Genomic DNA, 16,751 nt, shown 5'->3' with positions numbered 1-16,751 from the left:
AACCCTGATTTAGTGTAGATGAATCCTAGAGAGTCAAGTCACCCAATGTTACTATTCTCACAGACATTTGAGGTGGAGAATACTGAGTCCCAGAGGTATTATCTGTTGAAGGTAGACCCGATATCCCAAAGCTCCTCTTCCAACTCTGAGACTCTGAATCCTATGCTCTTCTCCAAATCTCGTTCTACCTTCAAGTTTCCATATTTCGTGTAAATGTATGCCCTTCTCTTGCAGATATTCCCTTTTCCCTTCACATCAATTCCTGTTTTTATGTTTAGATCCGTGGAAGTTTTAGGCCAGTGCCTCAGTCTTGGACATTTCTGTATCCCATGCCTGACTCAGAACAGTTTACTTAATGAATTAATCCTAATAACCTCTGATAGCCCCTTATCTATCAGTCTCTCAGAGATTAAGTGCATGTTTTATTCGTGTTTATCAGTGAATATTTTATTGTCCAAATTACAGAAGAAAGCAGTTGAGGAAGATTCAGTAATCAGCCACAATTTTCAATCTCCTGCCATGAATTATATATCCACGACCTTACTATGTATTATTTTTTTTTTCCTTTTGACTTTGGTTTGGACCATATGACTTCCCTTGGTCAATAGGACATGAGCCAATATGATGGAGATGAGAGGAGAGAACGAAAAATTGCCTGCATTGGTAGGCTTATCCTTGAGCTCCAGTGATATGCCACTGTCACCTCCTGCCTGGACTCCGTAAGAAATATAGATGAAACATGCCTGAAAGAAACTGCAGCCTTGACCCCAGCCACAGGCTGGAGCAGTGGAGTTTAGACTAGCCCATGTTGACAACTTTTATCAGAATTCAGAGGTAAGATCCTGTTGGAGCTATTACAGCACAGGTGCCAGATAGAGTGCTCATTAAATGTATTCTGAGGTCATTGACACACATTTTCAAAGAGTGGGTTTTTGCTTCATACCTTGTATAGAATATCAACCTGCACTTTTGCCCTAATAAGTAGCCACTTCAAAGCAGGAAAACACATTGGTGAACAGGATCTACAATTATGCTTCCAGGAGATCTGATGAGCTAAATTAATGTATGTGCAATCTATCTCAAGTCTCCGTTATCTCTTCAGCATCTGTCAACCATTTTAGCTTTGGCATTTATAAATATCAGGTCTCAGGAAAGAGAAAAGGCTTATGCATTGTTTGTAAGACACAGGCAATAAATTGACATAAGTAGCTCACTTAATTGAAATACTTTCATGATTTCAGAATTGTGGCCAGCACTGGATGTCATGCTAATGTCCCTTTTCCCTCAATTACTTGGCAGCTGTTGCCTTTAGGTTCTTAAAGAAAATATCAGTATAAAATTTAGTCTGAAATATTCCTAAGAAAGGAAGTACTAGACTACAGCACCCCCTCCTCAATTTTCCCTGGACCTAATCCCCTTTTCCAAGCAAGTGCTAGCTCCTCCCCACCAACAAAGTCAATCTTCAATGGGGCAAAGGCTTCCTGTCGATGCAATATTTTAAGCTACTTTGGAAGGAAAAGTCTGTCAATATTAGAAACCAAAATGGAATTTCTCCAAACAAATAAAAGGAATCTCTAATTCAACTCATTGTCTCTTTAAATCAACAAAATCATGCTTTATTTTTTGGTGAGGAAGATTAGCCCTGACCTAACATCCCTTGCCAATCTTCCTCATTTTGCTGAGGAAGATTGGTCCTGGGCTAACATCCTTGCCCATCTACCTCTACTTTATATGTGGGACACCTGCCACAGCATGGCTTGATGAGCGGTGTGTAAGTCTGCGCCCCACATCTGAACCTGTGAACTCCTGGCCATTGAGGTGGAGCACACAAACTTAACCATTACGCCACCAGGCCAGCCCCCAAATCATGCATTTTTTAATGGTGTGTGCTTCTCTTTTTCAAGAGGGCAGAAGAAAGGTCATTGAAAAATCTACAACAGAATGATTCATCTAATTGCATCCCAAGGACATTTGGATAACTATACCACAACTTCAGGAAATATTCTCCTCAGAGAAGAAGTCACCTGTCCCAGGACCAGCAAGAAATTAGTGATGTATAATCTTGACTTGACTACCTGCCTGGGTATACAACACTTCAGCTATCACTCTGTGAAAAAGACCAAATTTGACACTGAAATCCAGCTTAATTTCTCTCCCACCCAGGTACTACCCAGAGTCCATTGAAAACTGTATTTCAGTGTCAACTTATTGTTTGCTAACGCTGAACAAGTAGTTATGGCATATGGCAGACCATCCCATGTGTGAAAGCCAAGGGTCATTTTGAAGAACAACCTCCAGCCCTTCAATAGATTTAAACTAAGCCACAGAGAGAAAGCTAGTGAGGCTACATCACCACACTTTAGCTTTATATGATGTGGTTCCAGTCATTTATGCAACAATTATGCTCTTAGTAAATACTCCTTAATCCACATGATCAACAAGAAAGGGAATGCTTTCAGTAACAGAACGGAGAGCTAACCCATCAATCCCTGGACAGAATTTAAAATGGAGACTCAGGCTTTTTAACAGCAAGCCATGAAATGATCAGCAGTTTGGGTTGCCCAGCTGGGGCAATGTCTTTCTCTTTTTTTGGTTATTTATAAAGACAGAGATTATCAGAACTGAGTGACAGGGCCTATTTTGTCTGTTGACAGTTTACAATGACAGAGGCCAGCTATAACCTCTTCCATTCAAAGCTCCATACAATCTGTCCTTACCAATGATTTGATTTATCCTTTGAAAATTCTACTCAATGGGAATATCTTCTTCTTGGTACTCTCCGCCATCGTAGAGTAAGTTCAACAGAGGACAGGCTGGAACATGGAGATCTTGGCAACTGGAGTCCCAGGTTGGGAAATAGATAATTAGAATACCCATGAATAATTAGAATGTATGTGAATTTAGTGGCTGTCAAAGAACCAGGACTGTAAAGTTCAGAGTTACAAAACTTCCACGGGCCACTAGATCTCTGAAGCTTTCTAACAAGAGAAAGATGTCAGGGGTGAGTCCATCTTTATTTTCCCTTAGCCCAAACCAGAGGACTGAAATTATAGTTACCAGTGGTTAATAGCAACAGAAGTTCTATTATTAAGTGATTTACATATTGCCCAACTACTTATCTCAGCAATGTCCAATAGAACTTTCTGTAAAGATGGAAATATCCTACTTCTATGTTGCCCAATGTGGTAGACATAAGGCACATGTGTAACTGACCACAAAGTATGGCCAGTATAAATGGAGACCTTGATTTTTAATTTCAGTAGATTTCACTTTCAAAGTAAATAGCCACATATTGGATGCATTGGACAATAGAGATTTATACTTTTTCATACTTTTTTCAAATTGCAGACTACATTTTTTTCTAGGTGGAAATTTGACCCTAGGAACGCTTTATGATGTATTTGGAGGAATAGATATAATTTTACATAAAGGTATGGAATAATTCAACACATTCCCTATCCCTTATTTTATTAGTTTCTTTCCCCCAGAAAAATTTTCACTATTAAGCTTGTGGGTCCTACATCAAGCTAGTATTATCCACTTGAATTATTTCACTCTAAATCATGTATTAACTACAAGGACATAATGACTGATTATAGGATTGCCCTTCAAATGGAAACTTGCACACCATAAAATCCTATTTGGGGACAAGTAGGGGTATATAATTTATGCTGGGGAGAGGTTAGAATAAGCAGGGCAATCTAGGATGAACCAGATCATGGGACTGAGGTAGGGAGTGACAAATTGGAAGGAAGGAGTTAGGAATATCAGCTACTCTAAAGGAGTATACAGCTTGGTGGATTGATTACAATCTTCGCCATGGTTTTTCACCTTTCTCTGTATCCATGCCCTTCCAATATATATTCCTCCTATAAAGATGTGGAGTCCATTTCCCCATCTCTCTCTTGATTTGTGCTGTCTCTTTCCCTCCAGGCAAATTTTCCCATCTGGAGGTATGCTAGACAAGGAATCCCTCAGCCAAATGCCAGCCAGCCTCCAGGAGGAGAGCCAACTGGCTGATGTGTACTGGCCAAAGCCATGAGGCAGCCCAGCCCAGCCCAGCCCAGAAGAACCAGGCAGCTGAACCCAACCTAATGGACAACTCAAAGAATGGCAAGCTAAAGAATAATAGTTGCTATTTGAACAGCAGCAGATGTGGTAGAAACAAACCAGACTGATGTTTGGATAGGCAAATTTAGTCAAAGGAGGAATGATATTAAGCAATGTTTATGTTAAAATAGAACTATAACGCATCCAGAATTCAGTTAGGAACATCAGAAAAGAGGCAACTGAATGTAAGAGAAGTCAGTTTGACCTCTGGCCTTGGGGAAGATGTCTTTTTCTCTTTTCTAATGTCTGAGCTGGGAGGGTATGGTTTCCACCTGCTCTTCAATAGAGAGGAACATAGACACTATAATTTCCAAGAGATTCTTCTTCAACAGAAAATTCCTAATACCTTTTATCTTCATCCTACATGTGCATTCTCCAATTTATAAAGTGTAATATGCCACGTGCCACTTTTATAAAAATAGAATTATTTGAACTTTTTAATATGAGAGGTTACAAAGGACTGAATGCATTCCTAAGATAGGAATTTTGAATAAGACCTATTAAAATAACTTTATGGAGACTTGAATAAGCGGGGATTAGAAAATGGTCTGTGAATTGAAGTGTCTATTGTGAGAAACTTTCAGTAGCCTCTTTCTTCTACATGGCTAGGTCATATAATACTGAGTACAGATAAAAAGCCTTCTGTTACTGTCCTCAATATTTAGACCTTATATAATGTCATAAATACAAAAGACTTTAGCAGATTCATATGTATAAATTTATATATAAGTATATAGGCACATGTGTGCATATGTATATGTAAGTACATACTGTATATGAGTATATATACCTTATATATCTATAAGTATACATAGATTTATATGCTTATATATACTTATATATGCATAAATACTATATAGAGTATATACTATATATGTGGGTATATACATATATTTGTATATACTTATACCAAAAAATATCAAAAGAGAAACGTAAATATAAGTTAAATATAAACTTATATTTCTATATAAGTATATATACTTAGAGACATGATATATTTATATACATATACTTATAAATATACTTATATAAAATATTCATATATACGTGTATGTATATGCCACAATTCGTTAAATGAACATCTGCTCTCATTTCTGTTTTGTAGGCATTCAATTTAAATTTTATATTTGGTCTTCTGCTTTCAGTGAGGATATAGAAAGTAACAAGAGACAATCACTCTCTCCCTATCACCCAAAACAAACTGGATATGGTAGAAATCACATTTATTATAAATACATCTGAGATTTGAAGAAGCCAAGAAATCTACTTAAATTCAATTATAAAAGAGATGAGTTCTTTGTGGGAGGGAAATGACCCACAGCTGTTCTTATCCCTGATGGATTGGAGAAAGGAATGGGAGAAGGGAGAACCCGGCAAGAAGATAAAGAGGAAGATTTTTTCAAAAGCCGAAATTGTGACTAACTTTCCACATGGGCTGGTGAGACAGCTTAGAATTCTGAGGAGGGTCAGCCACAAAGGGACTCTGCATTTCCCACTAACTCTTAACACCAGGTCTTTGTTAAATGTATGAATGTGCAAGCAGCACACGCATGCCAGGCTCCATGACAAGAGAGTTGGAATATATCCCCGATGAGAGAGGTATTCAGGCCTCACCCAAGTACTGTGTAGGCACACTCTGAAGGCAGGAGCAGGGGACAAGAGCTAAGAGAGACCTTCCAAAACATTCCTGATCTTCAGAGATTGTAAGGCAAAAGTCCTTTAAAGGCTGGGGGAAGGGCATCAGTGCAGACAGAGCTCTCTCAAAGAAAGAAACATAGGAGGCAGGACTAGAGAACAAAGAGAAAACCCTTAGCAAACCCAAAAGTTGTAAATAAGAGAGACCACCGTGGAATGAAGTCACACAACCACTCAGCTGTAAAGTATGCTGAAAAGACAGCCTACACCATGCTCTCAAAACATTTGAAGTTGTTGGTAAAACAGAGCAAACCAAAGCTGCAAAAAGCATAGATTTATCTAAGCTAGAGGTCAGATTGACATAGCCTCACACTCTAGGGGCTTGATAGAAAAAAAAAAGGCATGTTTGTTTCCTGGGGTAAAACATGATATATTTCACATTCTACTATTCTTTTATGCAGAATCGTTGGTATGCAAATCAAAGATTAGGAGACACTCAAAGAACTAAAAATATGTAACCCATGCTTAATAGAGAAAATAGTCAATAAAAGCAGACCCAGAGATGGTCCAGATATTGAAATTATCAGACAAAGTATTTTAAATAACTATGACGAGGAAAGGAAGGAAGGAAGGAAGGGAGGGAAGGAGGGAGGGAGGGAGGAAGGAAGGAGGAAGGAAGGAAGGCAGGAAGGAAGGAAGGAAGAAATAAAAAGAATGAAAGAAGGAAGGAAAGAAAAAATAGATAGTTGATGGATAGATAGATAGATAGATAGATTATAGGAGCTAATGTAGAAGATGAACAAAAGAATGAAGAATGGATATTTTGATAAAGACATAAAAACAATAAAAAGGCACAAAAAGGAAATACTGGAAATTAAAAACTGTGGTATGGGAAATGACATATTCACCAGATTCACTCAACAGGAGACTGAAACAGCAAAAGAATAGGTATGTGTATATTTGACATAAGTCAATAGAAAAGTATTCAAACTGATAAACAAAAATTTGTATTAAAAGAGTGGAAAACAAACAGCATAGAGCATGTGACATCCGATGGACAACATTGAACGCTATAACATATGTACACTGGAATTTCAGATAGAGATTAGACAGGAACAGGGGTGGAGTAAATATTTGAAAACAAAATGGCCCCCTAATTTCTAAAGTTGATAAAATACATCGCCCAAATAAGGCAAGAAGCTTGACAGTCCCAAAGCAGGATAAATATAAAGGAAACTACAGCTGCCATGCCATTGTCAAAGTGATAAAAATCAAAAAGATAAAGTTTAAAGCAGTCGGAAAAAAAAGACATATTATATTCAAGGAAACAAAGAGGGATGAAATCTGACAATTCGCCATATGCAAGGGATCCCAGAAAATAGTGAAATGAAAAGTATAAATTGCTGAAAAAATTGTTCTCCAGCAGACTTGCAAGACAAGAAATGTTAATGACAAAGCTTCAAAACATAGGAAATAATATAGTTCTAAGTGGAGAAATGAGAAAAATCCTCTCATATTTAGTAACAGATGGAACAAACAAACAAATGTTTAGTAAAAATGTGGAAGATCTGAGGTACATTATCAATCAAATTTACTTAACTGACATTTATGTAACAGTACATCCAGTAACTGTAGAATATACATTAATTTTCAAGGTCACATGGAACATGCACTAAGATCATGTGCTGCACTTTAAAATAAAACTCAAAATCATGAAAGGATTGAAATCCTGCTGAGTATATTCACTGACTAAAAGGATATTAAATTATAAATTAATAGCAATTAAATAGGTGAAAAATCTCCAAGGCATTTTAACAAAGCAAGAGGTGTGTGTGTGTGCATGTGTGTATTTTGTGACAGAAAGAGAGACAGACAGAAACAGAGAAAATTTATATATTTGAAAATTAAGAATATATTTTTAAAAGCCTAGAGGTGAAAGAAAAAATCACAAGAAAAATGAGAAAATATTGACCTGTTTGATGATGAAAAGACCACATATCAACATATGTGTGATGCAGATAAATACTGCTCAGATTTAAGGAAAAGTATAAAATCAGCAAACTAAGATTCAACATTAGCAAGCTAGAAGAAGAAGAGCAAAATAAAACCAAAGTAACTTGAAGATATCAAACGGTAAAAATAAATACAGAAATTAATATTTTGGAAAACATGCAAAATAGAGGTATCAAGATCGTTAAATGTTGTTTTTCTGAAAATTTAATGAAATTCACAAACATTTACAACGAGTGATCAAGAAAAAGAAAGAAAACAAATTACTAATGCCGGGAGTGAAAAAGTGATCACAGATGTTAAACTGATGATGAGGCCATACTATCAATAACTCTATGATAATAAATGAGGAAACTTAGATAATTTCCTCAAAAAACACAGTTTAAAACTGATAGAAGGAAAAATAAAATTAAAACAGATATAAAACTATTAAATTAGTTTGATACATAATAATAAAAAATACCATATAAAACCTCTCCAGGTCCAGTTAGATTTATTGGTAAATTCTCTAAAACATTTAAAGAACATATGATACCAATACTACATAAACACTTCTAAAAAATAAAAAACATAAAAATAGAGAACACTTTCCATCTTGTTCTAGAAATTCAGCACTACCTTGAAACCAAAATCTGATAAACCTTACATTGCTAGAAAGGAACATTATAGAACAATAACTTCATGATTATAGATGCAAGAACATCTAACAAAATATTAGGCAATTGAATTCAGCAATGTACAGAAAGGCCGTTGCATCATGATTTTGGAGAAGAAGAACAAAGGGATGATTTATGCCATCTGATATCAAGACCTACCATAATACTACTATCAATATAGTGTCATTGTGGCATTATGATTGATAAGTAGACCACAGGAAGAAATAGAATATCCAGAAATAGACCCAAGTGTATATAAATACTTTCAATAAATGATGTTGGAACAACTGGTAAACTGGAAAAAATGTGAACCTAGACTTCTACCTCACAGCATCTAATAATTAATTCTAGATGGGATATATACCTGAATTTAAAAGAAAGACTCTGGAAGAAAATGTAGGAGAATTTCACTCTGACTAGCAGGGTAGCAAGATTTCTTGGACAGGACATGAAAACAACAAACTACAAAAGAACAAATGGAAAAATTAAACTCAATCAAAATTGATGACTCTGCTTATCAAAGATATCATTGTGAAAATATTTAGGCTAACCATAGACTGAAAAAAATTATACATATATATATATCAAAAGACATATATATATCATGATATATATATATATCAGAAGATATATATATATATATGTCTCAAAAGACTCATATCCAGAATATATAAACAACTCCTACATATGGACAATAAAAGATAAACAATGCACAAGGCAATAAAATGAGCTAAAGACTTGAACGGGTAACTCAAAATTCAACACATAAAAATTACCAATAAGCACATGAAGATTTGCTCAACATCAAATTGAAACCATGTCTACTAGAATGGTCTAAATTATAAAGACAGACAACTCCAAATATCGGTGGAGACCTGGAGCAAGTGGAATTTTCATACATGGTGAGGGAGTAAAAAATTTGACAATCTCTTTGGAAAACTATTTGGTAGTTTCTCACAAAGCTGGAAGTGTAACAACCCTACAACTCAACAAGTCCGAAATAACGTGAAGAAATGTGTCTATACGAACGTATGCACACAAATGTTTATAGAATCTATATTTGTAATAGCCAAAATCTGGAAACAACCCAAGTGTCCAACATCTGGAGAAAAGATAAACAGTGTCTATTTGCCCAAGGCAGTACTAACATGCAATGAAAATGAGTGATCTATTGATACACACAACACTATGATGAATCTCAGAAACGTTATATTGAGTTAAAAAATGACAAATATATAGTATTAACTAATTAATAAGAAATACAAGAACTGGGACAACTTTTCCAGTGTAACAGAAGCTACTCAATGGTTGCCTCTAGTGGGGAGTTATCTGATGAGGAATGGGGACGTATGGGGACTTTCTACAATAATGGAAATGTTCTGTGCATATATTGAGTTGCTGTCATATGAATGTATACAATGGACAAAAAGCATCAAACTGAGTACTTAAAATCAGTGTGTTTTCTGTGTCTGAATAATATCTACATAAAAATGTATATTTTAATCTAACATTCAATGCCTTTTTATAAAACCTGACAGAAAATTACCTCTCTCAAACACAAGATGATGAAAGAAAAAAGGGCAAAAACACAGAAGCAAATGATTTAATATCTAGCACAAATTCTACTGAAGAACCAAACTTAAATTAAGTGTATCAGCTATGATGCACTTGAGATTTTAGAATGAGAATTAGCTTGCAAATACAAAAATAAATAAATAAATAAACATTCCAGTCTGAACCCTACCAATATCTCTGGGGATGTTTACATTCTTTTCCTTGGGTTATATTTTTCTCCAAATGACTTATAAAACATATTCTTTTATATATGCATGCTCTGCTGTATTTAATGAGTAAGGAACAAAAAAATTGAGAATGGCTATGGTCTATAGTTCAGCTGGTAGCCAAAAGATGGATGGAATGAGTGGGAATTGTTAAGAGCAAATTTAGTTGCAGATTCAAATCCTATTAAATTATACCCCATTTTTATTCAGGCAATGTCAGCTTCATATATTTTATTGTATTCTAATTGGATGCTAAAACAAACCACAGAATTTAAATGGTTTTTTGTTCAATTGGTGGAGACAAACGTGATATCACTAATCATTTCTGAGTAAGCTGGGTGTTTAAGACTCCAGGGAGAATGTATTCCTAGTGTAAGGATACATCCTATCCTTCCAAGTGTATGCTGTAGCTCATATAAATAACAGACTTGTTTACCAGTGACAGACAAAAATGGAACCGCACTCGTAGTTACAAATGTCAGAGAAAAATCTGTTGAGACAAGAGACAGGCAGCGATGCAAAGATCATTAAGTTAAAAGGGTCTGTCACAATCCTCATCACACATTACTTTGCTAAGAATGTGTGGCGAAGCATTTCGGTCTCATTTGGAAGCATTTAGATTTCAGATTTAGCATGTACTGAGAGTTTAAGGGGAAAAATCCACCTTCATGAATTTTCATGAAGTGAGTAGGCTTAAAAATGAACCACTACTGATTTAACCCAGAATATCACAGAATTCTCAAATTTAAAATGCACTCAGGAGGTCCACAGTGTTGTGTTGTTTCTAAAGACCTGGAAGTTTCACATTTTTCTCCCCAAATAATTACAATTGTTTAAGATGTCTACCAAATGGAAAAATAATTTTTTCTAGGCTATCATGATTTTGTAGGTAAGATAATCAAATTAAATTAGGAATTGAGTCATTATGTTATGCATTTCAATGTGTATGACATTATATATGACATTTCATTATGTCATACTTTTCTTTTTTTTTTTTTTTTTGTGAGGAAGATCAGTCCTGAGCTAACATCCATGCTAATCCTCCCCTTTTTTTTTTGCTGAGGAAGACTGGCTCTGAGCTAACATCTATTGCTAATCCTCCTCCTTTTTTTTTCCCCCAAAGCCCCAGTAGATAGTTGTATGTCATAGCTGCACATCCCTCTAGTTGCTGTGTGTGGGACGCGGCCTCAGCGTGGCCGGAGAAGCGGTGCATCGGTGCGCGCCCGGGATCCGAACCCAAGCCGCCAGTAGCGGAGTGCGTGCACTTAACCGCTAAGCCACAGGGCCGGCCGTCATTATGTCATACATTTCCAAGTGGATAGTTACTTGTGTCCATCTAAAGAATCAGTAAATCATGTATTAATGTGCCCGAGCGTGTGATGCTCTCAATGAATTTTGAAAGAGAAAAATAAAGGTAGATATTTTTATAGCATCATTAGGAGAATAGGAAACCAGTTTTCTTTTTTATGACCGGTCTATTATATATGTCTGTTAAGTTAGCAAGTGAAGGAAATAAATTATGTACCATTTTTTGATTATTTCTATTCACTGAGATTTACTTTTTTAGAATGAGTTTTATGGTTCAAATAGAGAAATTTAAAATCTTTACTTCTTCCTCTCTCTGCAATAAAGTGTCATTTGTCTGGAATCATTCATCAATGACTTCTTCCTCCCAAGTCAGTTTTCCAAAATCTAGCCATTTTGGAGGAAAACACTTCTTAAAAATTGGTTATAATTTAATGTCTTTAAATACCCAGTGCCACTTAAGTGAGAGTTTCCCAAATTGTGTTGTCACACACAGTAGTCCCATAGGGTATTATTTGATATATAAAATTTATTGAATAACATCTGTTAAAACCCTGTGGAATTGCTGCTTCCATAGATACATGTTAGCAGATGCTAACTTCACTTATTATCGTAAAAAATGGTATCTCAATGAGTTTTGATATATGCACAGTAGAATGCATACATCTTAAGTATGCCAAGTCACGAACTTAGACAACCAGATGTATCCATGTGAGTATCATGCAGAACAAGGTATAAACCATTTCTATCATCCCAGGAAGGTTCTTCATGCCCATTTCCAAAAAATTTCCTATCTCAAGATAATCATGGATTAGTTTGCCTGATCTTTTGCTTCCTATCACTGGAATCACACAGTAGATACTCTGTTGCATTGGGCTTCTTTCCCTGAACAAAACGCTCTTGAGGTCCATTTACGCTATTGTCAAATCAGCACAGTTTTTGTTGGTTTGTTTAATGACTGAGAAGCATTCCATTCTATGAACATGACACTCTTTCCTTATCTTTTTTATATTTTTCTCCACTTTAATTTCACTGATTCTTGATAACTCTGGATCACAATCATGGAGATCATTGATTGTATGGTGTGCTGCTAAACTTAGGAGAACTATTAATTTAGAACTGTCAAGGTAATCCATACAATTGGAACTGATGTATCTACCTGTATTTGATTTTAATATTGTAAGAAAGTACAATATGGAACAACTCAAGGAACATGAAATCAAAATGGTCCAAAGTAAAGTGGGATCCTCTTAATTTTGCTAAAAATTTACATTTTATCTGTTGATTGAATATTCTTAAACAGAACTTGGTAGAGACTCTAAAATCTAAAACCAGCAATAACAACAGCCAACTTGCCACTCTGTTACCCCAGGAACTGACTGATGAATCCGTTGGTGTTGGATCCTACCTAAGATTTTTACCTAGGAAACATCCACCTTTAGAAAATTCTGTTCGAGTATTCAGAGTTATGTATTATTTCTATAACATCGACATGAACACTAAGGCCATGAAAATTTCTTACTCCTGGAAATTATTTTCTTTTATGCACAGGCTTTTCAGGGAATACTGGTAACGTATTTTCTTGTGAATCTTTGATGGTAGTTATCTCTTTAAATTATCCTTTCTCTCAAATCAAGAAAGGCAGCTTGTTCTCCTAAGAATAATTTATTTTCTGAAGGAAGCATTCTTAACCAGTGATACCTATATTGGCTGAAAATCCCTGAAATTGTGTCATGTGTAAAGGCACATATGTGCATTATTCTGGCCAAGGTCAATAGTTTTGATCTGATACTTATAGGTGTTTGTGACCCAAAGGGCATAAATAATTACTGCTTAAATGATGATACCTTGTCTAACCTTGCTGATATCTTGAGAAATGTCAAAAAAATAATAATTCTTGTAATTTATGGAACCCAGCTGTCCATTTCTAAAATAAAGACCAGTAATTGCAGTTTTCAGATGGCAGCAAAGATTTCTGTAAAAACAAAGATTTCACCTTCTGATAAATCCTTTCAAGGTTCAGATTGTTCAAAAACTAAGTAGAAAATTTAAAGAAAACAAAAGCATTTGCCAAGTTATTGAATCCACGCCGTTACGCAACCTTGGTTTCAGACTTTCTAACTACAAGGAAGATGTACAAAGTACTCACATGATGTGATCTTACATTGGGACAGAGTAGACAAGTTATATCCATAAACTTCCTTTTAGGAGGATACATAATAGTTTCATTAATATTATCATTTCATACTTAGAAGGGGGTATGAAAACACTTTTCAATTTAATTTTATTTCTAAAAGCTGGTTTACTCTGACAGTCCACTGATTTAGGAGAGAGATGGTTAAATTTCAATCTGGTCTCTGCAAAACTAACAAACGAGAACATTTGGGATTACAAATCTTATTTAAAGAGCTGCATCACTTGAAGCTGAAATTAGATATGTACATGTTAGTGATTTATTTTACACAAATCAAACACATAAATAAATTCATATTAACATATGTACAAGCAATTTTCTCTTATTGATCCTGATAAGTTTATCAATTCTCATAAATGTTGAATCATTTATAGGACACACATGCACACATACATTTTTTTAATCATGGAAATGTAGGAAGTCTTTGATTGAATTCAATCTGGGGTGAAGGAAATGACTATAATTTTAACGTTAAAATTGCATTTTTTATTTTCCGGCAAGAATAAATAATAATCTGAAAATAGGTATGACCTCAAATCCTTTGGTCACACAAGCCCTAGGGGAAAAATAATGGGTTGATTTAACTAGAACAAACGGTACTTATTTAGATGTTCCTAAAGTATCCCAAATGCTTATGAAGCTACATAAAACATTTACTTGTGAGGAGCCAAGTCTCCTTTGTAACCAAAAGCAAGGAGACAAGAATAAGGCATCTCATTTAGGAATAACAAGCTCCCTCTGATGTGGCGATGTGTGTGTCTGTAGCCTTACCTAGCTCCCTTCTTGAGCAACCAGCTTATGTCTCAGCCATGCCTAACGGCTTGAAGAAGCCAACTTCATCGTTGGAAAGAAAGTCATACTCATGGCTCCCTTCTCCTAGTTAATTCATTGTCACTCCTCAAAATTAACTTTACACTCAATTTCTCCGGAAACTGTGCCCTGATCCTCTCTACCACTCCACTCCAAGCTTTGTTAGATGACATTTCTTTGTATTCCAGTAACACCTCAGGTATACTTCAATTACGGTACTTTCTGTCTTGTGTTTCAACTTTTTGTTGGTTCTTAACCTTTACATTGTAGACTGCTTGAAGGCAGGCCCTGTATTTTTCATCCCTTACATACTTAGTCCCAACACAATGTCTGGTTATATACTAAATGATGTTGGCCATGAGTTAAAAAGAAAGATGAAAAATAATTTCACTGTCTTGCTTTCATAGGGTAAGGACATTGAGAATATTATTTAATTTCTTTGGAATTTATATTGTTTTAGGGAAAGCTGTTCCTGTTAATCAAATCCATATTCATTCACTGTGTTGGAATTTTATCTGCATTAATAATCCTTGAAATAAAATGACCCTCAACTGAACGATTTTCATTACATTGATAGTTTGAGTTGTAATAAAATCTGAATTATAGATTAGATGGTTTCTTAAAAAATCTATTAAATGTTTGAATTGCTTTAAAGAGAGACATAATTGGTACCAATTTGTTTGTATTATTCTTTTTCTTCCTTTCTTTGCTCCTGCCCCAATCTGTCTTGTGGTTTCTTATTTTTCAGTGAATCTCTCCTACAGTCTTACTTTCCATTTCACAGATTTGCATTCTATTTCAGGTTCTTGACACTTGAATTTTCAATTATTGCATCAACATTTTCACATCGCTCTGCACTGTGTCTCATTCTTCTTTAGTCCATCTCACAATATGTATTCCTTTCTATGTGACACTCCAATGTTTAAGACATTTAGTTAGTCCTCATTATGAAATTCCTTCCATTCAAGACTTCCAACAATCTTGGCTCCACAAACTTGTCTCAACTTACCACTCAGGTTACACACAGCTCCTTTAATGAAACCTGTACAGATTGGAATGCCCTTGGCTGAAGGTAACAAAAATCCCTAATTCAAAATGGGTTTAACTATGAGAACAATGTATTATCCTACACAGCATTAAATATCAAAGCAGGGGGCTCCCATGTTGACAAATCCAGACTCAACAATACTTGCAAAGACTCATGCTCCTTCCATCTTTCTTCTCTGCCATCTTGCTCCTCCGGCTAGCTTCGTTCCTTTCCCAAGATGGCAGCTCCAGTCCTATACACCGTATCACATATCATGGAACAATACAACACATACAGTACACATGACAAATGTCCAGTGGCAGAAGAGAGGCTGTCTCCTTATGCCTTTCCCAGAAGCCTCCCAATACAAGTTATTTAAACTTTACATGGGTTTGAGATTCTCTCTCCTAATCAAATCTCAAGAAAGAGTCATGAGACCTCTCTTGAGAGGTCTGAGAATGGCTCACATCAAGAATAATCATCTTTGGATGAAGCAATAGAGTCATGACTTTTGGAGACATGTTAGGATTGGGTTCACATTGAGAAATGCCAGAATTATGAAAAATATCTTTTACATGCCTCTTTAGATCTATTGTCTAGTCTTCTCTCTCCTTTGAGCCTGAACTGTATGGATTACACCAATGGGCTCTTCTGAGAGCTGGAAGCCAGGTTGGCAATTCCAATGGAAATCTCTGGCAGGAAAAAGAGGGTTCCTGTTTCTAAATCTGTGAAGTGGCCTTAGTATGGTTTTTCAGAAGGTCATATCACAGCTACCCCCACCCAAATCTTCCTCTTTAAGGCACTGATAACCACTCTCTTTCTTCATTTCTTAGGACCTAGTGATAGCTCTGCTGCTGCTAGTCCTGACTTCCTACACTAACGTTTGTGGTTTCACTACTCCCTACAATGTTTTGTAAATAAATCCCCTCATGGTGCCACCTGCTACAAGAGTTCCTCCACAAGAGAAAGAGGAGTTTGCTAGTTCGTAGGGAGCCAACAGTGTACTATGTTTTCTGTCTTTAATTATAGTTTCTTCATCTTAGCTTTTGTGTCTTTCCTACTAAACTGTAAGTTGGAAGTTCTCTATCTGAAGCCCATGAGTGTGCACATTTTTGTATGTATGTGCATTTGAGCATTTTTCTAAAAGGCCACCTACTTTTAGTTAAGGAATAATCATGGAGATATGTATATAGATTAAGGTCTTAGCCACAAGATGGAGTTTG

The sequence above is a fragment of the Ceratotherium simum genome, chromosome X, assembly GCF_057802395.1.
Source record: "Ceratotherium simum simum isolate JZ-2026a chromosome X, ASM5780239v1, whole genome shotgun sequence".
NCBI classification, from domain to species: domain Eukaryota; kingdom Metazoa; phylum Chordata; class Mammalia; order Perissodactyla; family Rhinocerotidae; genus Ceratotherium; species Ceratotherium simum.
The sequence above is the reverse complement of the archived record's forward strand: the minus strand, read 5'-3'. Positions refer to the sequence as shown.